Here is a 24,896-nt window from a genome sequence, read left to right on the forward strand (position 1 = left end):
CAGTGACTGTGTTGGGGTTTTACTGCACTTTCCCAACCCTTGCCGTGCCCACTGGCTTGAACACATTTCTCAAAGAGGATCTTAAAATAACGTTTCGAGTTACAAAGCTTGGAGGTTTGGGGATAATTCTTGAAGCCAGGTTCCTGACTGCTTTCATCTTCCTCGAGCACAATGGGCTGCCCTGTGGTACTGAGCGGAGGTGGATTTGGATGAGCCTCCCAGTGTCCAGTACAGACAAGAAAAAGGGAGCCTAACCTGCTCAGGGCTTGCAGCTCAGCAACCACAGCTCTTACAGTGCCTGCTCTACAAGAATTTACCATTAATCCTTCCAGCTCAACTGTAATAAAAAGACTCACCTTTAAAATTTATATTACTGGTTTCTATCTGCACACTTCTTTTTCAGAAAGGATCCACAATGAGCAAGAGAAGGTAGGAAATAAGGAGAAACCAATGCAGATATCTCTGGGAGGGACCCTTTGAAAATCAGGCAAATTTTAAGATTTCTCTTTTGATTATCCTTTAACCTCCTTGGGTCTGGGAGGGAGCACAGAGGAAGCAGCTCACTGAATCCGAGGGAAATTCAAAGAAATCTCAGCTGAAACCCCTGAGATTAGCATGTCACGATCCTGTTCCGAAAAGAGTTTATCCTTTGTTTGACTGAAATGTGAGCAAGATGGGCTTTAAATAAAACAAGTGGGGAGAATATATTCGTGTCCAGCCCCAGTTTGCTCAAGGAAAACGAGAAGGAAAAATTGGGTTCGGAGGGTTGGATACCTAAAACACCATTTTGCTTTTGGATGAAAGCCAGGAGGGGGAAATGAAGCAACAGCTCACCCTAACATCACGTTGGAGGCAGACCTGCATTTTGAGGAAGGGATTTTGGGTCTTCATTATTTGTAAGGCTCTTTAAAAATCAGCTTTCGTTAATGTAATGGAAGTAAAGCTCTTAATCTCACTTTGTAAACACAGAGGGAAGTTACACATTAAAGCCAAAGATTTTGAAAGTGACTGGTTCAAGGTGCTTCCACAGTCACAACCCTCCTTGTGACCCCAGAACAAAAGCCTTTGTTTCAACAGCTCGATTTTCCAACAGCGCTCCACGTTTGCACCCCACAAGAACCTAGACATTTTCCTATGCATAGGAAAGGGTTTCCTACATCCCAAAATACCCATTAGAAAACCTCACATTTTCCCCATGTTCTCCTATTCATCAGCTACTTTTTTCCTTCTGGTTGTAAAGCGTGGATTGACAAATACCGAGCATCATTCTCACAGTCTTATACCCTATTTCCTACACCGGGAGATTCCTCATTTTCAACGACACCTACACACAACCGGCAGGAGAGCTTAGTGTCCTAATGCCACAAAGCAACCTAGCTCTTTCCAGTGGTTTTCCAAAAGAAAAAGAAGTGACGAGCTAAGACCAACTTTTCCAAGGTTATCTATTGCCCAGGTGCTGCTCTCTCCCCTCCTTGCGAGCTGCTCACCCCCAGAACCTCTGCTTTGACTGCGGTGGTGTGAAGACAACGGCAGCCCTGATAAATGCCTTGGGCTGGCTTCGAAGGATCACTGCTCCCTCAGGGCTTTGTGCCCTCCTTTTGGCCATGGGAGGGACATCAAAGCACACTCTGAAGCACCCACCCACCAGCCCAAACCAGACCTGGGGTTTAGCCTCGGAGCATGAGCTGACCTCCCCGTCTTGCAGGTGGTTCGCATTTCAGCCTGACACAGCCCAGGTGTTTCCTCAAGAGGAGGCCAGGCGGCTGCAGAACGCACACGTTTCTTCCTGGTTAGTGCATCCCCGAACAAGCGCTGACAAGGATCTGCTGGAGTTCGGAGATCACACCGGATGGCGAGAGGGATTCATAATGGATTTGGAGGCTCAAAATAGAGCTTGCCCCTTCTTCCTGGACTTGCAGTATCTATGGTTGCTTTACACATGCCTCTTCCGCACTTCTGTGTCCTCGTTAACCCTTTTCCTATTACATTCATCTTTCCCCCCACATCTTTTAAACTACAATAGATTATATATTTTTTTTTTACATTCTCTTGCATCACACACATCAAAGGTTACCAGCATACAGAATTGTGTGTGCATACAGCAGAACACCGTACCAGAAGGCTGGTCATGTCCACCCTTCTCCTATTATTTGACACGTTACAGAAACCCTGGGCACCCACTGGGGCCCTCGCTGGGCTCAGGCTGAATAAGAGCAAAGAAAAGTTCCCAGTGCTGAAAGCACCACAGCTGAAATTTTTAAAGATCTGGGGAAAGAGAGCCCCAAGGGGACTCTAGTCCCCAGTCACACAAGCCATGAGTTTTATATCCTACCTCACATCTCTTACAGGCTACAGAGTATCATATCACACTGAGTGTTCCCTATTTTACCATAATTAGGCTGTATGCAAGCAAGCCTGGTGGGCTTTACACACATCAGCGTGTCCTGAAGATAACGAGTTACCACAGATTTGCTAATTTGTTTTTGGAAGGTCCATCTGATAGAAGCTGATAGCTCTAGCTTTGATCTGCTCTCCCAGAGGAAACTTCATTCATGCTGGACAGAACATGTAAAGAACAGCAACAACAACAAAATAAGGCACCAAAATGCAAACTCAGAATTACAAAACGAAGCATGGAGTTCATCCACGCTTCCTTACCTATTACACCCCCTTCCTCCCTCTTCCAAATTAATCAGAGCTGCTGCTCACTCAGCAGAAATTAGACAGGTCTGCTTTAGAAGAGGGTAATTAGAAACCTCTGCTTTTGCTGGGTTTCTTGTGTGCCAGGTGAGAACAGCAGTGAGCAGAGGGGTGCAGTTATGGACTAAGGGAATCTCCAGGCACCCAGCCCTGCAGCAAGCAGATTTCTCACTGGGAAGCACCAGGATTTCTTCCCTGCATAACACCTTCTCCAGGCTCATTTACCTTATCGTGATACACCCATCAGAAGTGTGAGTGACAGTCTGTAGATGCGTGCCTTGGAGCAGGAGGCTCCCTGCACACAACCCCTTGCTGCAAGCCTCCGTCCCTGCCTCCTGCTCCGTGACCCCGGGGGATGCCCCAGAGCCTATCTGTTTGCTCAGGCTTTTCCTGATCAAAGTGGGAAAAGCTCTTTCCATTCTTGGAGCTGGGGAGGAAAGAACTACTAGTGTTGTCGCTGTTGCTTGCCAACGCAATTCATCTTGCAAATTTCTAAAGCTGCAGTTTTAAGGACACACAGGGATGCGTAATGTCGCTGGAACGACACGCTAATACAGATGTGGAGTCAGCGCAGTCCAGAGAGGAGAAAGGGGTGAAGGTGGGGGAAAGACAGCCAAGATCTCCATTCAACTTTCCATTTTAGAAACGCAGAAAACCACGTTTCTTATTGAAGGGCCCGGGGGAATAAAGATGTTCAGTGGTATTGAGAGTTAATCAGCAACTTAAAAATAAACAGAGAAATGAAGACAATAAAAACTCAATCCTCAGAGAAGCACCAGCTTACTTGTGGGTATTTTCAAGTCCTTATGTAACTGTAAAAGCTCTATAACCTTCTAGGTTGCTACATAAACATCATAAGCAGAAGATCACTAGAAAGCTCCACTTTTATTCCAGAATTCTAATTCCATCCCTGAATTGCAAAAATATGAAGCTGTCTTTAATTATAAAGGACTGTCTCTTGTTAGTGTAACAGTTGGTGCTGAATTTGTCATGAACTAAAAGGGATTCAACATTGGCTGGAGGGGGAAAAAATGCCTAAAAGGATCATTTTAATGGTCCTACCTTATTATTTCATGGTTTTAGCAGACTTCAGTTACGCTTCCAGACAAAAGGAAGCGTCTTGGGATTTCTCCCCTATTCCCAACAGAAAGGAACTGGAAATTTTCTCACCTTGCCAAAACCTGACTTCAGAGTCTCCTGCCTCTCCTCACATCTGTGGCTGCCCCCACTCTCTCCACAAGGCAGCAGCCCCACAGTCCCAGCCAGCTGAGGGGCCAGAGGAAACCCGACAGGACATGAAGGCTCGCAGCTCTCCATGGATAATTAAAGTTTTAGCCATGGGTGCCCCCTTGTGACTTGGTGAGCAATTAAGCATGAACAATGGAGTCTTAAGATGGCACATTGCAGCTGACACGGGCTTACTGGAGACACCCCGGTGGTGTGCTGGTGCTTCGTGGCGAGCAGAACCCAGGTGCCTGTTGCTGTATGGTGAGAGCTGGAGGAGCAGTTGTCTGCAGCAAGCCTCCAAACCCACTGGGGCCATGGAGAAAAGGAGGCTGCTGCCTGCTGGAGGACCCTGCCATGGACAACATCATGATGCACATCCCATAGCATTAATATATATATATATATATATATATATATATATATTAATATTTATTTATTTATTTATTTCCCTCCACAAAGCACTTTTTCTCTCTCTTTCTCAAGATGAAAGAGGTTTCGGGAAGCTCTGGTGTGCTCTGCTGCCCCCAAGCTCAGGTGGAGGTTGGCACCAGCACCCGAGGCATCCTCCTGCTCCGGAGCATCTCTGCTCCCAGTGCCACACCACAGCACCTCCCCATGCCCACAGCCCATCAGAGGTTAGTTCATCCTTCCAGAGACAGCTACACCTGCAAGAAGCAACCCATGCATTTGTAGGAACAACCCTCTGCTCCTGAGGGTCCCCAAGAAGGGACCTTCTGCCACCAGACATCTCTTCCCCCAAGACCTACTACAAGCTCTCTTGTGGGCACACTTGCTGAATCTCCACATCCCTTCCTAAACCCTTCACTTCAGGTTCACCCGTTGGCACTCTTTCCAGAAGGAAAGCTGAGCATCCAGGTGCTGCACATGATTTACGTGACATGCCAGCATGAAAGCAAGCCTGAGCCGTGCCAACCATGAGCCCCTCATGGGACAACACAAAGTCTACACAGGATGCTCGTCTTCACAGCAGCATCATTCAAGGTCTCTGGCATTTTGGCACAACTAAAGATGATTTTTTTTCCTTTTCCACCACTTGGCAGCTTATTGCCTGGGGCTATTTGGCTCTGTTTTGATATTTCTGCTGCAGGAGGGCCGGTACTAGCACTCCTAATTTTCTCCACTTTCACAGCAGAGAAGGGCAAAGTCAAATTGTTCCTCTAAATCAAACAGCAGCTACTTCAGTACTGAGCCTCAATCAATACTTTAATGGGCTTAATTTTCTAGCTCTTGATCAAATGTCTTAGAACAGCACATCTTCAGATATTGCTGCTGGCCTTTGGAAATAAATGAACACGATAACCTTTGTAAGACTTTGTTCCCTACAATCTGTGGCTGAATCCACACAACCTCAGTTCAGTGTCCCAGTAACCCAGCCTGGTACACGAGCACTGAGTAGAACCGAATGGAAATAGTTTCCTGACAATGTAAAATACAACATTTTAATCTGCTTATTTTTTTGGGGAAGGCATGGCAGCTTCCTCATCTCAGAAAATATGAATATTTTGTCTCTAACAGCCCTGCACAGCGTGCAAATTCAAAGTTTGACATTTGAAGTCCAAGCTGAATTTAGCTGTGACCAACTGCATGAGTCAAGTCATCTGGCTTTGGTACTTCAATGAAGGCAACTCTTTTTAGGGTGGCAGCTTGGGAAAATACACCAAAAATATAAAACCACCTTAAAAAATCCATTGCTATTTAAATCCCTTGGTACAGACAAATCAGAGAAGCAGTGTTAGGCAGTTTTAGACTGCTTTTTTAATTCACTGAGTATGGACCAGACAGGCTACGCTTCGCGTCACTTCTAGAAATATTCAGATCGCTGTAAGAATAACCAACAAAGATTAACGCTACTCGATGTATAGTTCTCTGTCTCCCCTCACCAAAGTTACTGCACACGTACATGGTTTTAGCTGCTATAGGACTTGGCAGAACCTCACCAGGTTCCATTGCTTTGATGCCAAAGGTGGAAGGGTCTTTCATTTGGTCTTGAAACAAGTTTCCCAATCAGCACTGCCATCATATTGGGTGTTTGCTCCCATGAGCATTTTTTTCAAGCAAAACTGTCTTACTTTCATCAAATTAATACAAAGCTGAAAAACTGCATCCCCTTCAGAAACATGGAAATACCAATAATACCAGTAGGAAAGCTTTTTTTAGTGGTTTGTGCCAGGTCTACAGCACAGTCAGGCTGTTCTCACAGGCGATGCTGGCTCTGAAAGCAGCAGCACCCGGGGTATTACAAAACCCCACGTACTGGGGGTTGGACTAGGTGACCTTCATAGGTCCCTTCCAACCCAAACCATTCTGTGATTCTATGGTTTCACAGCACGCCAGGATTTTCTGATCACTTTCAAAGTTAACAAAAAACAATTTTTGAAATGGAGACAGTAACACTTTGATGTGCAAATACAGGAGAAAGCTTCTGGGTTTGCTTCAACTTTTCCTTACCCAGCTGAAAAGCACTTAGGATTGGGCAAAATTCACAAATACCTTTGGTTGACCTGGAGTGAACAACTTTTAGCATGTAAATTATTCATCCAAACCTCTTTGCCCAGTTCCAGAGTTACACATCTTCCAAAGTTTTGTGTTTGTTTTTTTTTTTTTTTTTTTTTTTTTTTCAGTGCAGGTGGGCCTGCAGCTAAGAAGTGTCTGTGGTGGGGATATTTGTTAGTTACACGCAAGGCTCTAGACCTACATTAGCCGAAGATCTTTTCCTTGTTGCTTTGGCTTCAGAATCAATTCCTATGGCAAAGGTTATGCCTGAAGCCCAGGTATTGCTGCTGGGCTGAAATATGTATATTTTAAAAATTTATTATTGTCTCTCTCTCTCCTGTTTGGTGGGGCATCAAACCACTCAACAATCCACACCACAGGGTCCTCTTCCATGAAGGGAGCAAACCTTGCTTTGACATTTGCTATTATTCTCCAGAGAAGCAGCACCAGGTCAGGAGACTATGGTATCAAGGGAGGGGGGGGTTGAAGCAGGATTGTTCACACATTAACAGTTAAGTATTTTAAAGCACTTCTAGAGATGCACACCCACATGTTCTGTTCCTCATTAAAATTAATGAAAGGTTTGGATTTGAATCCCTGTGCTTCCTCGGAAACCTCAGTCATTATGGTTCAGAAGTTGTCTCTGTTGTACAAAACCTCCAAGGATGATTTACAAAGTTATACATGAGTTATTTATTTATTTCTAAACTCACAATAATTATTTAAAGCTAAATTGCATGTTGGAGAAAAAAAGAAAGGAAAGGCTTCAGGATACACTGATGGAACAGAGTCAATAAAAGGGACCGCAGCATTTTACAGACTGAAGCATCAGCAACGCAAAGACATAAAAAACAAAGAGAGCTAAAGCAGCTGGGCTGAGCACGGAAGCAGACAGACAGCAGGGACTCTTCAGATCTGAATGTTCAGATTTTGTTGTAACATTCACAAAGCCAAGAGAGAAACGAAAGAAGAGCAGCAGGAAGAGAGCGGTGAGTCCCTCTTATACTCATGGACAGTAAGCGCAACTCCAAAATTTTCTATTTTTCACATGCACAAACCCAACCCTCTCCCCCAAGTGTTCGTATTTTTGTAGTAATCATTTCACTGCCTCATTTGCCAAAAGCTTCTCTGTTGCACCAAGCTTCTGTCTTCAGAGACACTGCACAGTGGAACATGAGTGAAACGAACATTAAGCAGAGTCAGGCTCCAAAGACTGCCATTACCTAATCCTGTGCCATTACACAAATGTATTTGTTAGGAATATTCCAGGGTTTCAGGAAAAGGCTTACAACAGCTCACAGTGTTCCTGCTGCCCACCACGAACACCGCCTTTATCCAGCGTGGAACCACACTTGCACTTCTGCATGGAAAAGACTGGGAATGACAGCGAACCTCAGAAATGCTGAGGAAAGGTTCCTTCAACCTCTGAGAAGACTGGTTTATTATGTTATTACAATTCCCTGGAAATTGCTGTGTAGTCGTCAGTAGAGCGTAAAATTTCATCTGAAGCCTCTGAAATATTCCTATGCATACGTTCCAGGGCAGTTTAAAAAAGCCTCCTGTGCACGGAAGATCACAGAAGACCCATTATCTGCGTCCTGCGCCAGAGTATTGATCTGTCAGCACAGACTTTTGGAGAGCACTGCGACCAGCCGCTGAACACATTTTTGATTAGCTACATTGCTTCAAGCTACCACAAGCACGGGGCTGCCAGGCAAAGGGTCAGTCCCAAGGCTCAGCCCAGCTCCACTGAATTCTTCCAGTGGTTCTGGGCTGAAGTTCAAGGGAACCTTTTTGATGGGGAGATGGGTTTAAGTTTAAAATTGGCAACCCAGACTGATTTTATCACAAGTCTCATGATGCTCGGCATATTGCTTAAAACTCCAGCTTTTGGATTCTTGTGCAAGAACTTCAAGTTCTGCTTGGAAACCCCCAAAACCTCTATTTCATTTCATGCAAGCGTATCTGTGAGACGAATCCTACACACTACAGAAGTCAGAAGGGAAGGACTACGCATGACGTATCATTTAAGTCTCCTTATTTTTGGAAAACATTTATGACTTTTTAAACATCTGGTATTAATAGCCTGTTTCTGGAATCACAACATGAAAATTTTCTTTCAAAACTGACTTTAGCTTGTTTGCTTTGAAATTTTGGATATATTCAAAGAAAAATGCAAAAGGAGAGAAAGGGAATGAAACAGCAAAAATATTCAGATGTCTTTTAAGTCAGAATGAACTATTTCCTCTCTAAAACAAACTATTGTACTTTTTTTTTTTTTTGCTGTGTCATTTGCCAGCCAAAAGACCATGAGCTAGTCAAGATATTCCTGCCTGACCTATAGCCTCTAGAACATGGCAGGTTAGGCAGGGCCTGGGACAGGACAAAGTAAATCCATCCCCAAGCCCTGGTCAATGATCCCCTATAAAGCAGTCTGCAGAATGACTCCAAAAATGCCCAAGATCCGTACCTGAAGCCAGTCTAGGCACAGTGACTCCAATTTAGGCCGTAACAGAGCTGTACCTGTGATCTCTTTCTGGCATCCCCAACACCATTTACGTTCCAGCGCTGGTATTATCTTTCCCTTTTCATCCCTCATGTCTCCCCCTCCCTCCTTCCTCTCACACAGTAGCTCTTTCATCTGCTCTCAGTAGGTGCTGCTTTACCTAATTAATTGACGACTCAACAAGTGCACTTTCTAATTAAAGTAAATAAGCCCATGCTTGGAACAGTGGCTCACAGTGTTATCCAGCACTCCTTCCTCAGGAACAGGATATTATGGGCTCCACCTCTTCTGTGCCAAATTAATGCATTAAACTAATAGAGCAGAAGAAGAAGAAAAAAAAAAAAAAAAAAAAAAAAAAGCCTCAGAGAAAAACTATAGGAAAACCTATAGGAAAACTACTCTAAAACAAAGTGATTCCCAGCCTTGAGTCTCTGAAGCCAATGGGATCAATTGTTGGAAGATCACAGACTTTAAGAAGAGGGGAAAAAAGAATAGATTTCGATTTCAAACCAAGAACCATTGGGTGCTTCCAGTGCTCTGGTTGGAGATGAGTACATGGGTTGGAAGGAGGCTAGAGAAAGAAGCCAGGGAACAAAATCACAGGAGTTTTTTTTTCCATTACCTCCTTCAATGCCTAAATGGCAAAGTCTGTCCCATAATAACACTCCATAGTAAGGCTGCTCTCCTCCTCCTCCAGAGTCACTTCTGTGCCACATACAGGAGATGAACACTTGGAGGGGCTGTGTGGAAAACACCCCTCTTTTCTCACCATTCTTCCATACCTGAAAGTACACGAGGATCTCCAGCTCTGCTATTAAACTGATGTTGATATCTTTAACTCACACCATCTACTTGTAATGTGCATTTAAAATCCAACCGATGATTAAATTAGAATCACTTCCTCCCCCTGGGTTAAGCTGGGCACTCATTGTTTAGTGGAAGAGCTCAGATTGGGGAAGCCTTTGCACAAGCTGTCCTAGCAGAGGAGCCCACCTTCACATCTTGTCTGCAGAGCGAACCTCAGCAGTGTTACCTCCCTGGGAGAAGTCTGCATTGTGATGTCCCACTTGGTTGGAGGCACCAGGACTGGCTTGCTGCACAAAACAGAACAGAAGCCAAAAGTGTCAGACAGTGTTTTGACAGGGAGGAAAAAGAAAAAAAAGATCCTTTTTCCCCCCCAGCACAACTAGTTAAATGAAGCAGCAGGGGTCTGGGGAGGTGGTTGGCATCCAGCTCAAAGGCATGCAGAGGGAACAGGGCATCAGCTGTGCCATCTGCAAGTCCAGCCTGTGAACATTCAGAAAAAGGGTAGATTCCCCAAACAAATCAAATCAACCCCTGTCTTCCTCTATTGCTGAGGGCTTGTTTTGCAGCGTTAAGGACGAAAACAAAATCCTGAGGATCTCAGAGTTTTATGTAAACGGTCAAAAGTGCTTCCAAACCAGCATTTGAATTGGTGTCTGAATTTGTTTCCACAGATGGGCTGGGAGCAGGACCATGTTAGTTTAGGCCTTACGTACTTAAAGTTCATTAAGTCAAAAGAAAGCTTTGTGTCCTTCAGTAGTTTTTGGATGAGCTTACAGGTTTCAATAGCCTGGACAGGGCTACAGGGAAGGACTAACATGAAAGAGGGAACAGAAGTGTATGGAGAAATGAGGAGTGTGAAAACGGGGTGACAGAACTGCATTTTGCATCAAGTTATTCTCAGCTTTTTGCAAGCTCCTGGCTTTAAGCAATTAGTCCAGAAATAAAGATTTGTTTGTATTTTCACAGTCTCTCACTGTTGTGGAGACCAGACAGAAAGCCAAAAAAAATTGTGCTCTTCCCACTGCATTTCCTTCAGCAATAAACACCTCCTTCGTTTATATACATTGAAAAAAAAGCAAGGAATTGGAGCTGAAATCTCATTCAGATATATGTGAAAAATCAACCTGTATCCAGAACAAACAGCTGGACAGCTCTGGGTTCAGTCTCTAGTCCTTAATATTCATTTTACCTCAAAATTCATGTGTCCTTTTGTCTCACAGAGCAGCATGAGAAATGGAGCCCTCAGAATTTGGTTGAAGGTTGGAGCAGCATAGCTCAGAGCTCATCTGTATGCCAGCCACGCAGCCCTTCCTACAACTGCTTCTCCCTTCACACGTCCTGGATATTGTTTAACACCACTCAGAAGCACAGATGTGCTCTCTGAAGTAAATACAAATTTTTAAATATTATTTCCAAGAGATCTGAAATCCTGTGTGTGCCACGATTACAGTTCTGCTCAGCTTTCAGGAGGAGAGCTGCTCTTTTTCAGCAGGTCCAAAGCCTTAAGTCACCCCTTCAAATATGCGTCACTTGCCTTTCCGCTGGCTAGAATTAAGGCCAGTGGAGAAACAACAGCTCTGCTCCAGCCCCTGACATCCTGGGCTGCAGGAGGAGGAAGGAGGTGAAGCAGCTGAGCGGGGAGCACCGCTACAGGCAGGGTAATGACCGGCAGCCCCATAAACTCACTGCACTCTGGTTTTGTGCTAGCCCTGGAAGCATTACACGAAAAGCAACATTTTAGTTGCATTATGTTATTAATTTGGCAAAGAGCCATCGCCTTTTCTAGATTGTCTTAAAATAACCATTTCCTACTGAAATAGCTTCCTCTGGCCCCAGCCAAGTCACAGAAATAGTCGGGTTTGGGGATGCGGGGGAGAAGAGGGCCCCAGGTTGTTTCCAGTTTTAAGCCTATGGAAACTTAACAGAAGGTAGACAAAAATGATGAAAATCCAAAAGGGCTGGACTGCTTAGTGCTTGTTTTTGTTCCATCCCTGCCAAAGCAGCAGCAGTTGCCCGTTCTTTCCTTTGTGCCTGGCAACCTGGCTGCTGGTGGGACAAGCCTCCAGTCTTGGTACCCACCACGGGGCGTTGGCATCCCGTCACCGCTCTGCTGTCCTGAGCTGATCCTTTTATTCCATGGCATTCACCTCAGATGTATTTTAGCTGGCTTGGTGGCCTTGCTATTAAAATAAAAACCTGGATGAATCACCATCATTTTATACACGGAGGGAGTCACAAGCTCGCTGCTCCTGTTAGCCTCTGTTTGTCCAGCATGCCAAAATATCCACCCTCTTCTGGGTGTTTCAGCCACTGGAGTCACCAAAAAACCTCCTTCAACAGGGTGGGCATTTTCACAGAGTTTACTTTAGCCTTTAAAAAAAAAAATCCTGACTTCACCCTGTAGGCTTGCTCATGAGAGCAGCTTGCTCACTGATTTTATTATCTATTTCCAAGTCATGTTTTTTTGGAAATCCTTTCCATTCATCTGATGCTGAAGCAAAAAATCCTCGGGTTATTTTTGTTATGTAAACACTGATATTTGGTCTTGCGTTGACTTGAAGTGTAAGGATGTGCTCTTCAGTGAAAAGAAAGTCAAGTAAGTACATCAGCCAAGATGTACTTTGGGTCATGCTGTTTGATGTCTCCTTACCGAATGCAGAAGAACAGGAACCTCTTTTTTTGCTACTGTTTAAAACCTGACAAATTCTTTGATGGAGCCTGATCCTGTTCTCCAGGTAGTTATTCCTGCTGCCACTGAAAGACAGTTTTGTGATCATATGGAAATACAGCCTAAACCCCCAGGAGCTTTGTCATCAGCTTAAATAGAGACAGAGTTTTCCTGCAAATCCTCTGCAGCAGACAGATTTGTTGTGCTACAGTGTGACTGCGGGGCTGGGAGAAGAAAAGAGGATTATCACTAACACCTCAAAGCCACTGCATCAAACAACAACACCTGGCCAGGACCCAGCAAAGGTAGAACAGGTAGAACAGAGATACCAGGTGAAAGAAATACCAGAAGCTCAATGCAGCTGACATTTCTGGTACCAGTCCTGCCACCTTGAACTGCTGCTGATGGCCCCAAAGCATCACATCCAGCACGCAATGATGAGCTCCATCACCTCATACAGGCCTGCACATCAGGCACAGCTCTGGAGACATGAACACATTCACACAGAGCGTAAAGCAGCCCTACAGTAGGGCACAGTGCACAGCTGAGCTGTAAAACCATTTGTTTTGGGACATGGCAAAAAACAATTGGAAAAATATCAATCGCTAAGTGTGGAATCCAAAAGGCACCATCAGTGCCTGAGGAAGCCCCTAGAATCAAGTCACCAGCAAAACATGTTTTGGGGAAAACTTATCACTTTATGCAGGTCATTACCCTCTTCCTGGCTGCTCTTGCTAGGGACAGGAGCACGAGGCTGGACAGATGCGTCCTTGAGTGCTCCTGCATACATTCTTGGGGTCTTTGACCCATGCACAGAGATTGCCTTCGCTCCAAATTAGCCTTGCTGACTTTTCTAAACAAGACCAGGGTGCAGCTTCGTGCTCTTGCCATTTGCCTGAAGTCGCAGTACTTTGCCTGCACTGGGAATGCAAAGCACAGGGGCAACGTACAAACAAGAAGGATCACTGCCAGGTAAGAGTAAAACTGTCACAAACAGGGCGTTTGCACATCATCTGTCAAAGCCTTTCTGGTGGGGACCACTGCCACACCTGACACCTTGCGTGCAAGGCCCAGCTGTCGAGCTGTACACAGGTTGCTAACTAAACAGCCAAGCTGAGAAGTGATCCTTCACAAGCTTCTGCTTGTTTGCTTATTTTCCAGGCTAACAACATCTGACCCAAAGCAGTGAACACATACATCGCCTTTCATGCGACACAAACAACAAACACAGGCTTTTAGAGAGGCTTGGAGAAAGCTACGGGTGCACATTGGAAAGGGGACACGAGTAGGACATCTGGAAGCACCCAAGCATGAATGAACCATGGCTTGGGTTGAGACATAGGGAATGGGCAAGCCAGCAGAGGTCTCTGATCACAATCCAGTGCAGATTAGGAAACAAACTACCAGCCCCAAGAAAAATAAAGGCTGTGAGGGACCACAAGGGAGCAAGCTCTCCCTGTGATTCTCCCATATAAAGGAGGATCACAGCCTCCCAGGCTTGGATGGGATGATTGGAAAACTCTGTGCCACTATCAGGGAGCCTGTTCTCCCCAAAATAAGCAAAAGATTTTTCAGATTGATTCTCTGCCCCCCAGAGTAATGATGCAGACACATCAGGGGCCTTAGAGACACAGAAGACCCATCAGAAATGCCCTGCTGCTGCCCCTGGCTGCTCCCCGCCAGACACCTCTCCTTCCCAGCCAGTTCACCTGACTGCTGCACGCTCTTGTCCCCCAGTCCCACAACAAGCAACCTTGGGACCCTCAAGGAAATGATGAAAATTATTTAGCTGCATTTTTAAGGCAGAAAATGAGCGTGTGGGAGAAAGAAGGAAGGAAGGAGTCTGAACTCGAGGTCTTGCAAAAGCACACATCCATCAGCAGGAGGCCTTTTGCACATCCTTCACCACTTGAACGTGGCACAAGAGCTGGAAGAGGTGACTGGATTTACACCAGTCACCCCCTCTTCCTGCCACTCCATAGCCAAGCAAAGCATTTATTGTCTGGTGGCTCAGCACCCTGCTGCAGAGCTCGGCCCCCAAGGACCCATCTCCTCTTCTGGCACTAATTTCCCATGTGCCCTTCCCAAGCTGCTCTATTTTCTAATCTGCTACTTCTCTGAGACCTTTAAATATATATTTTAAATTCCAACCAGATTCTTGGACTTGGCAGATAAACTGTGGGTCCCATAAGAGTCATATTTTCTTTGAAAGCCTTGAATGAAGTCTTTATAAAAAACTTCATTAATATTACTACCTATATGCCTGCTCCCCACTTCCTGTTCAAATCCAAACAGATTCTCCACACAGAAAGACTTTTGAAATTCGCATATTTACTTCCCCCAAACAGCGAGAGTGTTACTGAGGAGTTTGTGGGAGAGTCAGTCCACATGTGTGTTGTCCTGCTGGAGTTTAAAAAAGATGAAGCCTTCTATTCATCGGAGATGAAAAAAGTAGATGCAAGAGGGGAGGATATAAAGCCAGGGAGATTAGGGCTCTGGAGCTCTCTGCTCTGGCCTCGTGCCATCGGCAGAATTTGGCCCATTTTTGCAATTAGATTATATGACAGTAGAGAATCATTACGGCTAACGCAGTACAGCGTGTACAAGGGCGTGAAAGCTGTTCCTGCCAGCAATAGTTAAAATTAGTAAAGGAGTTGTTTCAGAAGTATCGTAGGTTGTGGTTTTGTTCCCCCCATACAGACTCAATTCAGCAAGAGGGGACAGATGCACTTGCCCAGCCTTCATCACAAGTCCCCCACCGAGAGGCAGCTGGTACCTGCAGCAGCCACGTCCTGCTCCTACTGCAGTGATGGGGCGAGCTCCCCGTGCTGAGAAATTGGCTGGAACTGAACTGGGATGCACAGGAAGGTGAAAATACCAGAGAAAACACAAATCCAACATGTCATAACACCGCTGTTTTTAAGAGTCAGCTTCTTCCGAGGTCACCTCGCTATCAAAGTTTGAGTAACAGCAACCATTAGCCGCAGACAGAGAAGGGTAACATGCAGGCACCAGGGTGGATAAGAGACAGACAGCGAGAGATACAGCCTTCTGGGATGTGGTCCCAGCTCTGTCATTTACCATGTTTTCAATTTCTCTTTTCCAAGGCAAGGCCAAAAACATATGTAGCTTTTCACCAAGAGCTTAACAAGCTATAGCCTATATGCCATGGCATGCCAGTAATCTCCCTGAAGGCTACTTAAGTGTTTCCAATTATTCAGGCTTTCAAATATATCACAAGAAAAGTGATTGGTACAGGAGGAACCTACTCAGTTCTTTCAGAACTCTACACGCACCACGTGGAATGATCTGCCAGGCATGCACACTTGTAGGACATGCAGCAGTTTAGGACCTCCATTTCCACATTGCTAGAACCAGCACGATCCAAGGAGAGGACCCTGAGCAGGTACAACACACCCAACACTAAGCTGGTTGCTGTTCGTATCTCCTTTGACCAGGAACACTTCACTGATGGCTTTAGAAATTCTCCTTTGACCAGAGCAGTCCAGGTTATTGAACTCAAGTACACTGCAAGCTCATTTATTTGGGCAGGTGACTGGAAGTGGCCAGACTTAATCCTTATTTTAAAAGGATTTAAGATGGAGGGAGTTTTGAATATGTCAACAGAACCTCTTTAAAGAGTGGTTTGTTTAAAACAGGGCTGTTTTAATTAAAAGGTGGCAAGCAAAGGAAAACAAAACAGAAAAGAAAATCCATAAGAAATTTTCCTAATGAAAAAGTTCATTCACATTAAGAGTTGTGTGACCTTTCCTTCCGAAGGAACATCAGAAATTGCTGAACAAAGCACAGAGCACGCGATATCTCATGGGAAGCTGTAATCAGCTATTCAGGGTCGCTCTGCTGCTCACCAGGCAACGTTCCCAGGCACGAAGCATCCCGCACGCTGCTGCTGCGAGGGGCTCCCCCGACACGGGGACCAGGACAGGAGCACACCAGGGAGCGGTGGGCGCGAGCGAGGCAGCCTGCCGATGAGCAGCAGGAACATAATGCAAAGCATCACGTGGAAGAACTGGAATATTCCGATCTGGGATTTTGCCTAAAAAAAAAAATCCCATTGGGATGGGGGACGTTTTCCAACCAGCTCTTGTTTTTAGTTTATTTGTCAAGGATAGCTATAGCCCACTCCAATTTGTTTTGCGTACATAACGAAAATTAGAATTGCATCAGATCTTGGCTGCACGAGGTTGATGCGGAGTAGCTGCATGCAGAGTAGCTGCTTGACACCATGCTGGGAGAGCTGCCTCCCACCCCCTTACTGCAGCGCTGCAACCAACTCGCCGCTTGGCCTGAACTAATTCCAGTTGCACACCATGCGGCTGGTGGAAGGTTGGGGGGAGCACTGTGACCACTGAGCTTGGCTCTCATCTCACCACAGCTCCGCAGAGAGGCCACATCCAGCCTCCCGACTGCTGGATTTTTGGTGGTACTTCTCTACCTCCCCTTTCCCAGGTTGCAGAGGAAGCTTCCTTGGCACCTGGAGATCAGCCCAACCTTCCTCGACAGGAAGGCCCACAGAATTACAGGAAGCCAATATCCATCCTCAATTGCCATGAAAGACCTTTCTTCTGCAAAGTTCTCAGCTTTAGGGTCTACCTCAGAACGTGCTGAGCACTGAAGTTAGATTGGAAATCCTGTTTGCAGCACAGATTTCATTATGAAGATCTATAATCATAGTACCTCAATACTTACCCATGGCACATGCTGTGCCCTGGCATGTGCAGAGGGAAATAGCACACTGAATTTGAACTGCTGCAACTGAGGATGAGCTTTCAGTTCATAATGAGAACCCACTGCAACGAGAGAGAAAACTCCAGCACCGGCTAGTGCTTCGAGAGGATCAAAGGGCAGCAACATCCCAGCAGAGAGCACAGGAAGGGTAAATATCCATGTGCAGCAGAGCCAGGGATCATTGTTTAAAAGCACTCTACAGAACAGACAGAACGCTGAAACCTTAAGAAGTCACCCCCTCTCTTTTCTTTTTTTTTAAGGAAGGAAGGAACATCTGTGGGAAGTATTTATGAGATATATAATGCACCTCGCATATTACCCTAAGGGCCATCTTTAGAGTGGAAAATAAAGCTTCCATACGAGGAGTTTGTTAACATCGCAGCAGGAATCAGATGCAAACACAAAAGCTTGCTTGTTCTGTAATGACTTGCTGAGATAAGTGTCCCTTATCAGCGGTACTGTTTTCTTTTGGAAAGGAAGGGACTCTGTGTGTACAAGCAGGGGATGGAAGTCAATGAAAACAGAAGGCTGGAGAGGTCTGAATGGGTATTTTGTACTGTAATTCTAGCTTGGGGCTGCTTTTTTGGGTGTGGAAATATCAAACACTGACCTCCCACTGACGGTCCTTGGCAGTGGGATAAGTCACTCATTTATTTTTGCTCAGCCACAAAGCTGCTGTGTAACATGGCAAGGTCCTCGTGGAGCTACAGTGCCCCGATACATCTCCCAGGCAAACAGCACGCACCCAGCCCTCGCATGCCCCTGCCCAAAATATCCCCGGGCTCATGCCCACAGCCAGGTGATCCCCACAGCCCTCAGGCAGCTCTTTCACTTGGGGAAGAAAAGAGGAATTGTGCAGGAGAAGGTTGGCGTGGGAGAGGTGGAAGGATGCCTTAGGCATCCTCTGTTATGGCCAACAAGGCCCTCGCTAATAGGGACCGGGGGCGGTGATGTCCTCCTGTTTCTGACCTGGAAACACCAAAATAAGCCAGGTTGAAAAGAGCCACGTGAAAACACCACACACACAAGAGAAGCTAGGTGTGCAGGAATTTTCCTCTATACAAAGGAATATATATATATATCATTCTTTTAAACACAAAAGGAAAAAAAAGGAAAAGGTGAAGGAAAAACAGGGGTTGCAGAGAGATGACCATCTCCGATCTCAGATTTCTCAACAGGAAGGCAGCTGTGGGCTCCTCAGGGTCTTGGCTCAGGCCTCCCCATGTCCACAAGGAGTTTTATCTTGGTCTTGGGGCTGCTTTAACAGCAGGGAATGCTCTGTTATGGGCTGACAATACATTAATGAAGTGAGAACCTATAGGGAAATGCTGGGCTCTTCTCTTGAGCAAAGCACTCGGAAATTAACATATGGCATCAAGATCTGGGATAATTAAGGCAGAACCACAACCACAGGGAATTCTAGAGAAGTCCCATCAGAACAGAAATAGTCTCAGCATCTCTCTGCTCTCAGGGGTGTGCTTCAGAGCTCTCTGTTCTATTGGGGGCTCAGCCAGAGGACCTGCACAGCTGTCCCAAACCATCCCAGCACCTGCAGGCAGGCCCCAGATGCTGACATCCAGAGGTCCCCAGCCTTTCATCGCAGGGCAAGTTTGGGATGTGCTGTACCAGCCCATCTGAGGTCTCCCCCTCCTGCTGCATTAACTTGCCTCCTGGTAATCTTACTGGCAGATCTGAACATAACACAGAGCTGTGCCACAGTCTGCAGGGAAAAGCATGGGATCCATCAGCAGGGTGATCCTGTGTCAACAGCCCGTGGCACACGATGCAGAAAGTCACTTGTTCCCAAGCACGTCATCGCTCCTACAAGGCACTAGCTGTGCTCGGTTACACGTTGTTCCATCAGACAGAGGGAGGCTGAAAAGTCTGGATTAAATAAAAGCAAAACAGCTCTGATAACCATCAATGTATCAGTTAATGCTGCATTTCCCCACTGGCTTCACATAAACAGAGGGGACGGAGCACAAGACTGGAGGAAACTTGCAGCACTGCCCTGCCAGATGGCAGATGCCAGCTTACTGAACACACGGCTGTGCCATCAGGTCTCACGGCCAAGTCAACATGGATAAGTGGCCAAGAAATCACAGCTCAAACTTGCCTTTCATATTTAAGGCTACCCAGCTCAGCCACATTCTGCCTCCAGAGCAGCCGGGGCTGGAACATCCTCTGAGCAATCCTCAGGACAGGATTTTTTTTTTTTTTTTTTTTTTTTTTTTTTACCTGTGCCAAGTACCACTGAGAATCCAGTCTGATGCTGCAACACATCTCTGCTCCTCCACTGCTAACCAGCCACTAATACCTACACAGACTCTGTTCCATAAACAAGTCTGAAACTAGACAGGGGGATCAAGGGATTTTGTAGGATTTGCATGCTGCAGCCAAGGAACGCTCCGATACCATCCACCAGAGACAAAAAAAAAAAATAATTAAAAAGACAGGTTGAGGAAATGACAGCCCCCAGGAAGGCACCCACGCGCAAAGGAACAGCTGGATCTTGAAGCAACTGTCACCTTCGAACACGTTTTCTTCTGACATGGATTCAGTATTTCTGAATCCAGAAGCTGTGGAAAGGCAATCCTGAAAGAAATGGGTTTTAATAAGCAAAGGCCAACTCCCTGAGATGGAGGTCCTCCTGCTCAAGATGACGCAGCCTCCGTCAATGGACTGGCAAGCAGGGAAAGGGAGCAATCAAGAGCCCCGACCCCATCCAGGACAGCCACTCAGCCTCCTGCAGGGAGCAGCGACGTGCTAAGGCAGAGGCAGGAGATGGGAGGAAGCTTTCAGACAAGCCATCGGGCCCTGCTGAGCAGTCAGCAAAACATTATGGGTCCAAACTGTTCTGGGCATCTCGTTTAATTGCATTTTATGGGCAAGTTTGTGGAATTTGGTGGGTAAATGCTGTGTGTGGGAGCAAGGGGGCTGACAGGAGGTTTTCTGTTGGCCGGCTGGCATGCAGCGAGATGGCTTGTTGAGGTCTTCTGGCTACAAACCAGGAGCAACAAGAAACGCAGGCTTTTTGGTGCAAACTCCCTCCCTTCGGTGTGACTTTGATGATGAAAAATCAGGCTCTGCAGAGCAGAGGTGACAGGGTCTGTTTGTGCACTCTGGGACGGGCAGTGGAGGAGCTGGAGGGAGATGTACAGAGGCAGGAAAACACATCGCTACCTTGGCTGGAAACCAGCAAGGGCATCTCTGCCTGTGCCATCAGCACAGTGGAATTTGAGGCCCAGGGCACAAGAGATGCACAGGAACAAGCAAGCTCCTCTGTCTCCGCGTAGCTGGCATCTGCTTGGAGAGCTCCCAAGGCTGAAACAGTTCATCCGTATTAAAATAAACTCCCTGCACTTACCTGGCTTGCCCCAGCTCTGCAAAGCAAGGCTTGGTGGGGACTTGAGGAGTTTGCTTAGTGTTTGACGCTGCAAAGAGACACTCCAGCAGATGTACATGGTGCTAGCTTTTGCGCACAATATCTTAGTAAGCACAGCACAACATTTATGTTTCGCAGCCAGTTCTTGAGGAGCAACCAGCCCACACTATCTCAGGTACATGCACAAGGCTCCTGAAGCTGCAGGTTTCTGAAGAAAGCTCAAGCATCCCTAGATGCATGCAGAAACAGCATGAGAATGTGCATCACCATGAAGCTGACTGCAACCAAGCCTTTGACAACACTGCAGTGCCAGAACGGCACCTCTCCTCATGCTGTTAAATAGACGTGAAAATAAAAGGTAATATCTGGTGAGAAGACAGGCAAACCACCAGCACGCCTCTTTCCCAAGCTCTACCAGAACAGTTGGTTACACACAAGACCATAACTCAAAAAGAAAAAGTCACCAGGGGAAAGATTTTACTGCTCAGAGAAATCCATCACCTTGCATTCAACACCCTTGCTCCCCTCTGAGACTACAGGGGTATATTTGGAAATGCTCAGAGGTGCAACTGAAATGCAGATATTTCCTTGTGGTGCTCACCTGAAAGCCACCTAGCTCAGGAAAATATGCAGAAAGCCTCTTCGCAACCAGAAGAAACATTTCAACCCATAGCCATTTATTGGAACTGAGCAAAGGCAAGCTCAAACTGAAATTCCATTTCCCAACTATCACAGCGATACCTAGATTTACACCCGAAAGAAGCCGACGCTACAGGACTCCGCAAGCCGCTGACATTGCACAGACCGACTTGTCTCAGCAGATACGCATCGATCACGTTGTTCTCTTGGAAAGGAGCAGCGCAGAGCCACTTCGTCACAACCTGGAAGGATCTGGAGAGGTTCCCAAGCAGCAGGTGCAGGGAATTACATCCTGGGCCTTGCCAGCAGCCTGCTAGAGAAGGAGCAGCTGAAGACACCCCTGTCACTTTCCTGGCCAGGCACCGTGATGAGCAGAAGCAGAGCAAGCCCCGGCTGCCAAATTATGGCAGCTCCTGTCCCAATGTCCCAATCAACAGCACAGAAGTTGAAAACCCTGCTCATCTTGGGATCTCCCATGAACTCTCCTCAACTTTGAATGCGGTACCTTCACTTTTATCTCCCCTCCTATTTCTTGGGGGTTTCTGGGGACCTCCTGGCAAAGCCAACAAAGCCCCATTTTCCTTCAGAACAAGGCTGGGACGGTCATCTGCAGGAACAGGATCTGGCAGGTTTTTTCCTTCCTGCAATCATGCAGTGGACTGCTCCCAAACATATTCACCTGTGTTTTTAGGGAATCACACAGGGTTTGGTTTTGATCTAGGAGGGGTTCCCTCAAGATCAAGCTGAAATTCATCTTCCAGCACACTTGAAAACCTCCCACCTTGCTGTTACCTGCAACTTCTACATGACTGTCCTACACTATCATCCAGATCATTAAGGCATCCGAACACCATGACAAAACACCACTGCACTACTCCTGATCTCCTTGGAATACGGGAAGTTCTTCATACCTGCAGGTTGGCAATGTTCTCCAAATTAATAATTTGGAAGAAATGAACTACAGATACATACATCACATTGCAACCCACACCACATTTTCCTAGCTCATTCACAACATCAAGTAACAAGACATCAGAAACCTTATCTACAAGGTCACTGCTCCTACCCACCCACGGGCCCCCTCCCCACGTTACTGAAGCAGACTGCTTGCTTTAGCAGGCTGTGTTTTTGACAAGGCCTTGGTATCCCCTAGGCAGCCACAAGCTGCTCCTTTAACCCAGAAACCAGAGATAAGCCACTCTGCCCTGCAGTTCCTATTTTCCTCCCCCGTTATTCAGAGCCAAGTACTAGGTTTGCCCTTTCAGTTTTGTGTAACCTCAGCCATCCTCAGCAGCCCTTGAAAGGAGCCAAGAACAAACTGGTGCTCAAAAATCTCTTTGGCACTACTCTGGACACTTCAGGATTAATTTCATCCCAGCCAGTTACTTAAAGATCTCTATCGTGAGCCCACACCATCAGTGGCTGTACAGCATTAACCGAAATAGCAAACTGCAACCATGCGGCACGACAGACAAGCTGAGGTTGTGAAATGCTCTGGCAACTTTCACCATCAGTTTCCCTCCAGGAAAGGCAGGAGGCAGAGGAAAGCTTGGTCTTACTCACCACGGTTTTGCCCTGCTACTGTTTTTTCAGAGGTGCACCTATTCATTTAATCTAGTTTCCACTTTTTGTGTGCTTCTTTGAGTCTCGGGGCACTGAGCAGCTCCCAGTTCAGCTGAGCTCATCACTTCTTACACTCCTGATGTTTCCTTTGCATTGGGACAATTTGCATTTATGCCCTTCATAAGCAAGTCTTTAACGTATTACTGCCTCAGATCAGCTGATTGCTAACAACAAAAAACAAGCGTTCTGGGAGGTATACGATGATCCTGGAGGCCACGCGTTTCCACCTCCAGGCAGCATGTAACTTGTGCTTTCCATCAGAGATCGCTGCTACAGAAGCCCCTTTTACCCAGCCTAAACCTAAGCAGTCTCTGTCTCCCTGCTCCCAATGGGAAGAAGGAGGCCAGCCTCCCTTTGCCAGGAGAAGGGTGTGATCTGTGGCCAGGGAGGAGCAGCCAGGACATGCCATACATACAGCCCAAATATCCCACTCAATCTGCAGCCATTCACACGGAAACAGCCTTGCTGCACACATCTTCCTCACGCAGCTTGGGCCACGGAGATCCACCACGAGGCCACGCCATGCACATGACACTGCACATGCACTGTGCAGCCTCCCATCCTCACTGCCTTTATAGTTTCTCCTCCAGCTGTGTTCTTTAAAGCCAGGTGCCCACCTAACGGGCTCCTCCAGCGCTGCTTTTTTCCACCACACACCCAACCCCGTGCTGGATGCAGCCGGCTCTACAGGGCTGGGCGTTTTCGGCTGGGTCCGCACGCACCTGGGCACAGGCCAGCACTACTCCCACACTTTCCTCCAGGCCATCATCTCACTCCTGCAATAAGGCTCAGTGCAAACCTCTTGTGAACAGACGAGCCGTTCATAACCACCTCCACTTAGCCTTAGTACCCTCCTGCCTTGTGGAATGCATCAAGCAGTTTTAGGCTACTCCAGTGCCACTGATTTCCCACTGATGTCCTGCGGTGTAGGCACAGCCCTGAACCCAGCCTAATTACAGTTAAAATTTTCCTTCATCTCTCTCCCTCCTGCCCCACAAAGCCTCCCCCACATGTCCTCGATTGCTGTGACCCTCACCTCCCAGCTCTGCTGCCAAAGCCAGACCATGGCTGCAACTCCTTCCCTGCTCCCTGGCTAGACCCCAGCACAATAACTGCATGGGCTTTGCTGCTCCGAGACCACGGCCCCTTGCATGTCCCCAACTTACTGAAATCCTGCTTCAGGTCCCAGATCCGCTCACAGCCCGGCTCCTGCAGCAGCCCAGCCTCTGGCCTTGGCAGACGGACTCGCTCCAGCACATATCTGCCCAGAACAGTGCTATGGAGATCTCTTCTTGATCCCTTTGCTTTTCCCCTGTGTGATCCCTCCTCCCACATTTATCTTCTGCTTCTCTCTTCTCTACTGCATCAAAGCAAAGCCACTTCCGTGCACTTTCAAGGACACTTCAGAGCCCCCAACATAAACAACAGCAAAGCGCATCCCTCTCCTCTGTCCAACCTTTTGCAGCTCCTTCCTGCGATATCTCAAAGACCCTGAGAGCAGCCAGGCTGCTGGTGTGCCAAGGCCATCATTTCTCCCAAACCCTGCAGTTTTGCAGCTTTGTTCCTGGGGCTGCTATGCTCCATTCGCCCCAACCAGCATCGCAGCCCAGTGACAAGGGTGACAGAGGCTCAGGGACAGACACCCACTCCAGGCCCCATCTAAGCCAGAGCCCTCTGCGTGGCAGTAACACAGCCAATGAATTACAATTTAGGAAGACTCGTGCATCTGAACAAACCCAGATTTCTTCCATCTTCCTCGTAAAAGAAAAATTCATCCGATGCAACTTCTTTATGAGGCCAGATTTTACAGACCCTCCAGCTCTCGTTATGGAAAATAAGTGGAAACTCCTGGCAGTGGATTATATTTTTTTGTTGTTTTTTTCTTTCTTAATAATATATATGAGAAAAGCGTATATTATACTCTGCCTACATAGACCTTGCCAATAAAATTTGCTGATGCTTGCAAAACTATGGGACAGTTGTCCAAATGCCTGCCACTTGCTAGTCGTAGACAGTCATGAATTGTCCTTCTTGCTGACAAGTTAATGTTGCATCATAAACTGCCCATATGAAGTTTT

The 24,896-nt window shown here is 46.7% G+C and overlaps 1 protein-coding gene across 8 annotated transcripts in view; it reads right to left on the minus strand.

Moving 5' to 3' along the window:
• Positions 1-24,896, minus strand: part of COL27A1 (collagen type XXVII alpha 1 chain) — a 197,486-nt gene that overhangs the window by 163,605 nt on the left and 8,985 nt on the right. For 4 of the 8 annotated variants that reach the window (XM_084494233.1, XM_084494230.1, XM_084494229.1 and 1 more), the window contains one exon: positions 9,941-10,041. The exons of 2 other annotated variants lie outside the window; for them this stretch is intronic. The gene's annotated coding sequence lies outside the window, so the exon portion shown is untranslated. Of the gene's footprint in view, positions 1-9,940; positions 10,042-23,984; positions 24,099-24,896 lie in introns of those variants that run through there. 2 more of the 8 variants (XM_084494234.1, XM_084494236.1) reach the window with 2 other exon arrangements.

This window comes from Aythya ferina (genome assembly GCF_964211825.1).
Source record: "Aythya ferina genome assembly, chromosome: 20".
NCBI lineage: Eukaryota > Metazoa > Chordata > Aves > Anseriformes > Anatidae > Aythya > Aythya ferina.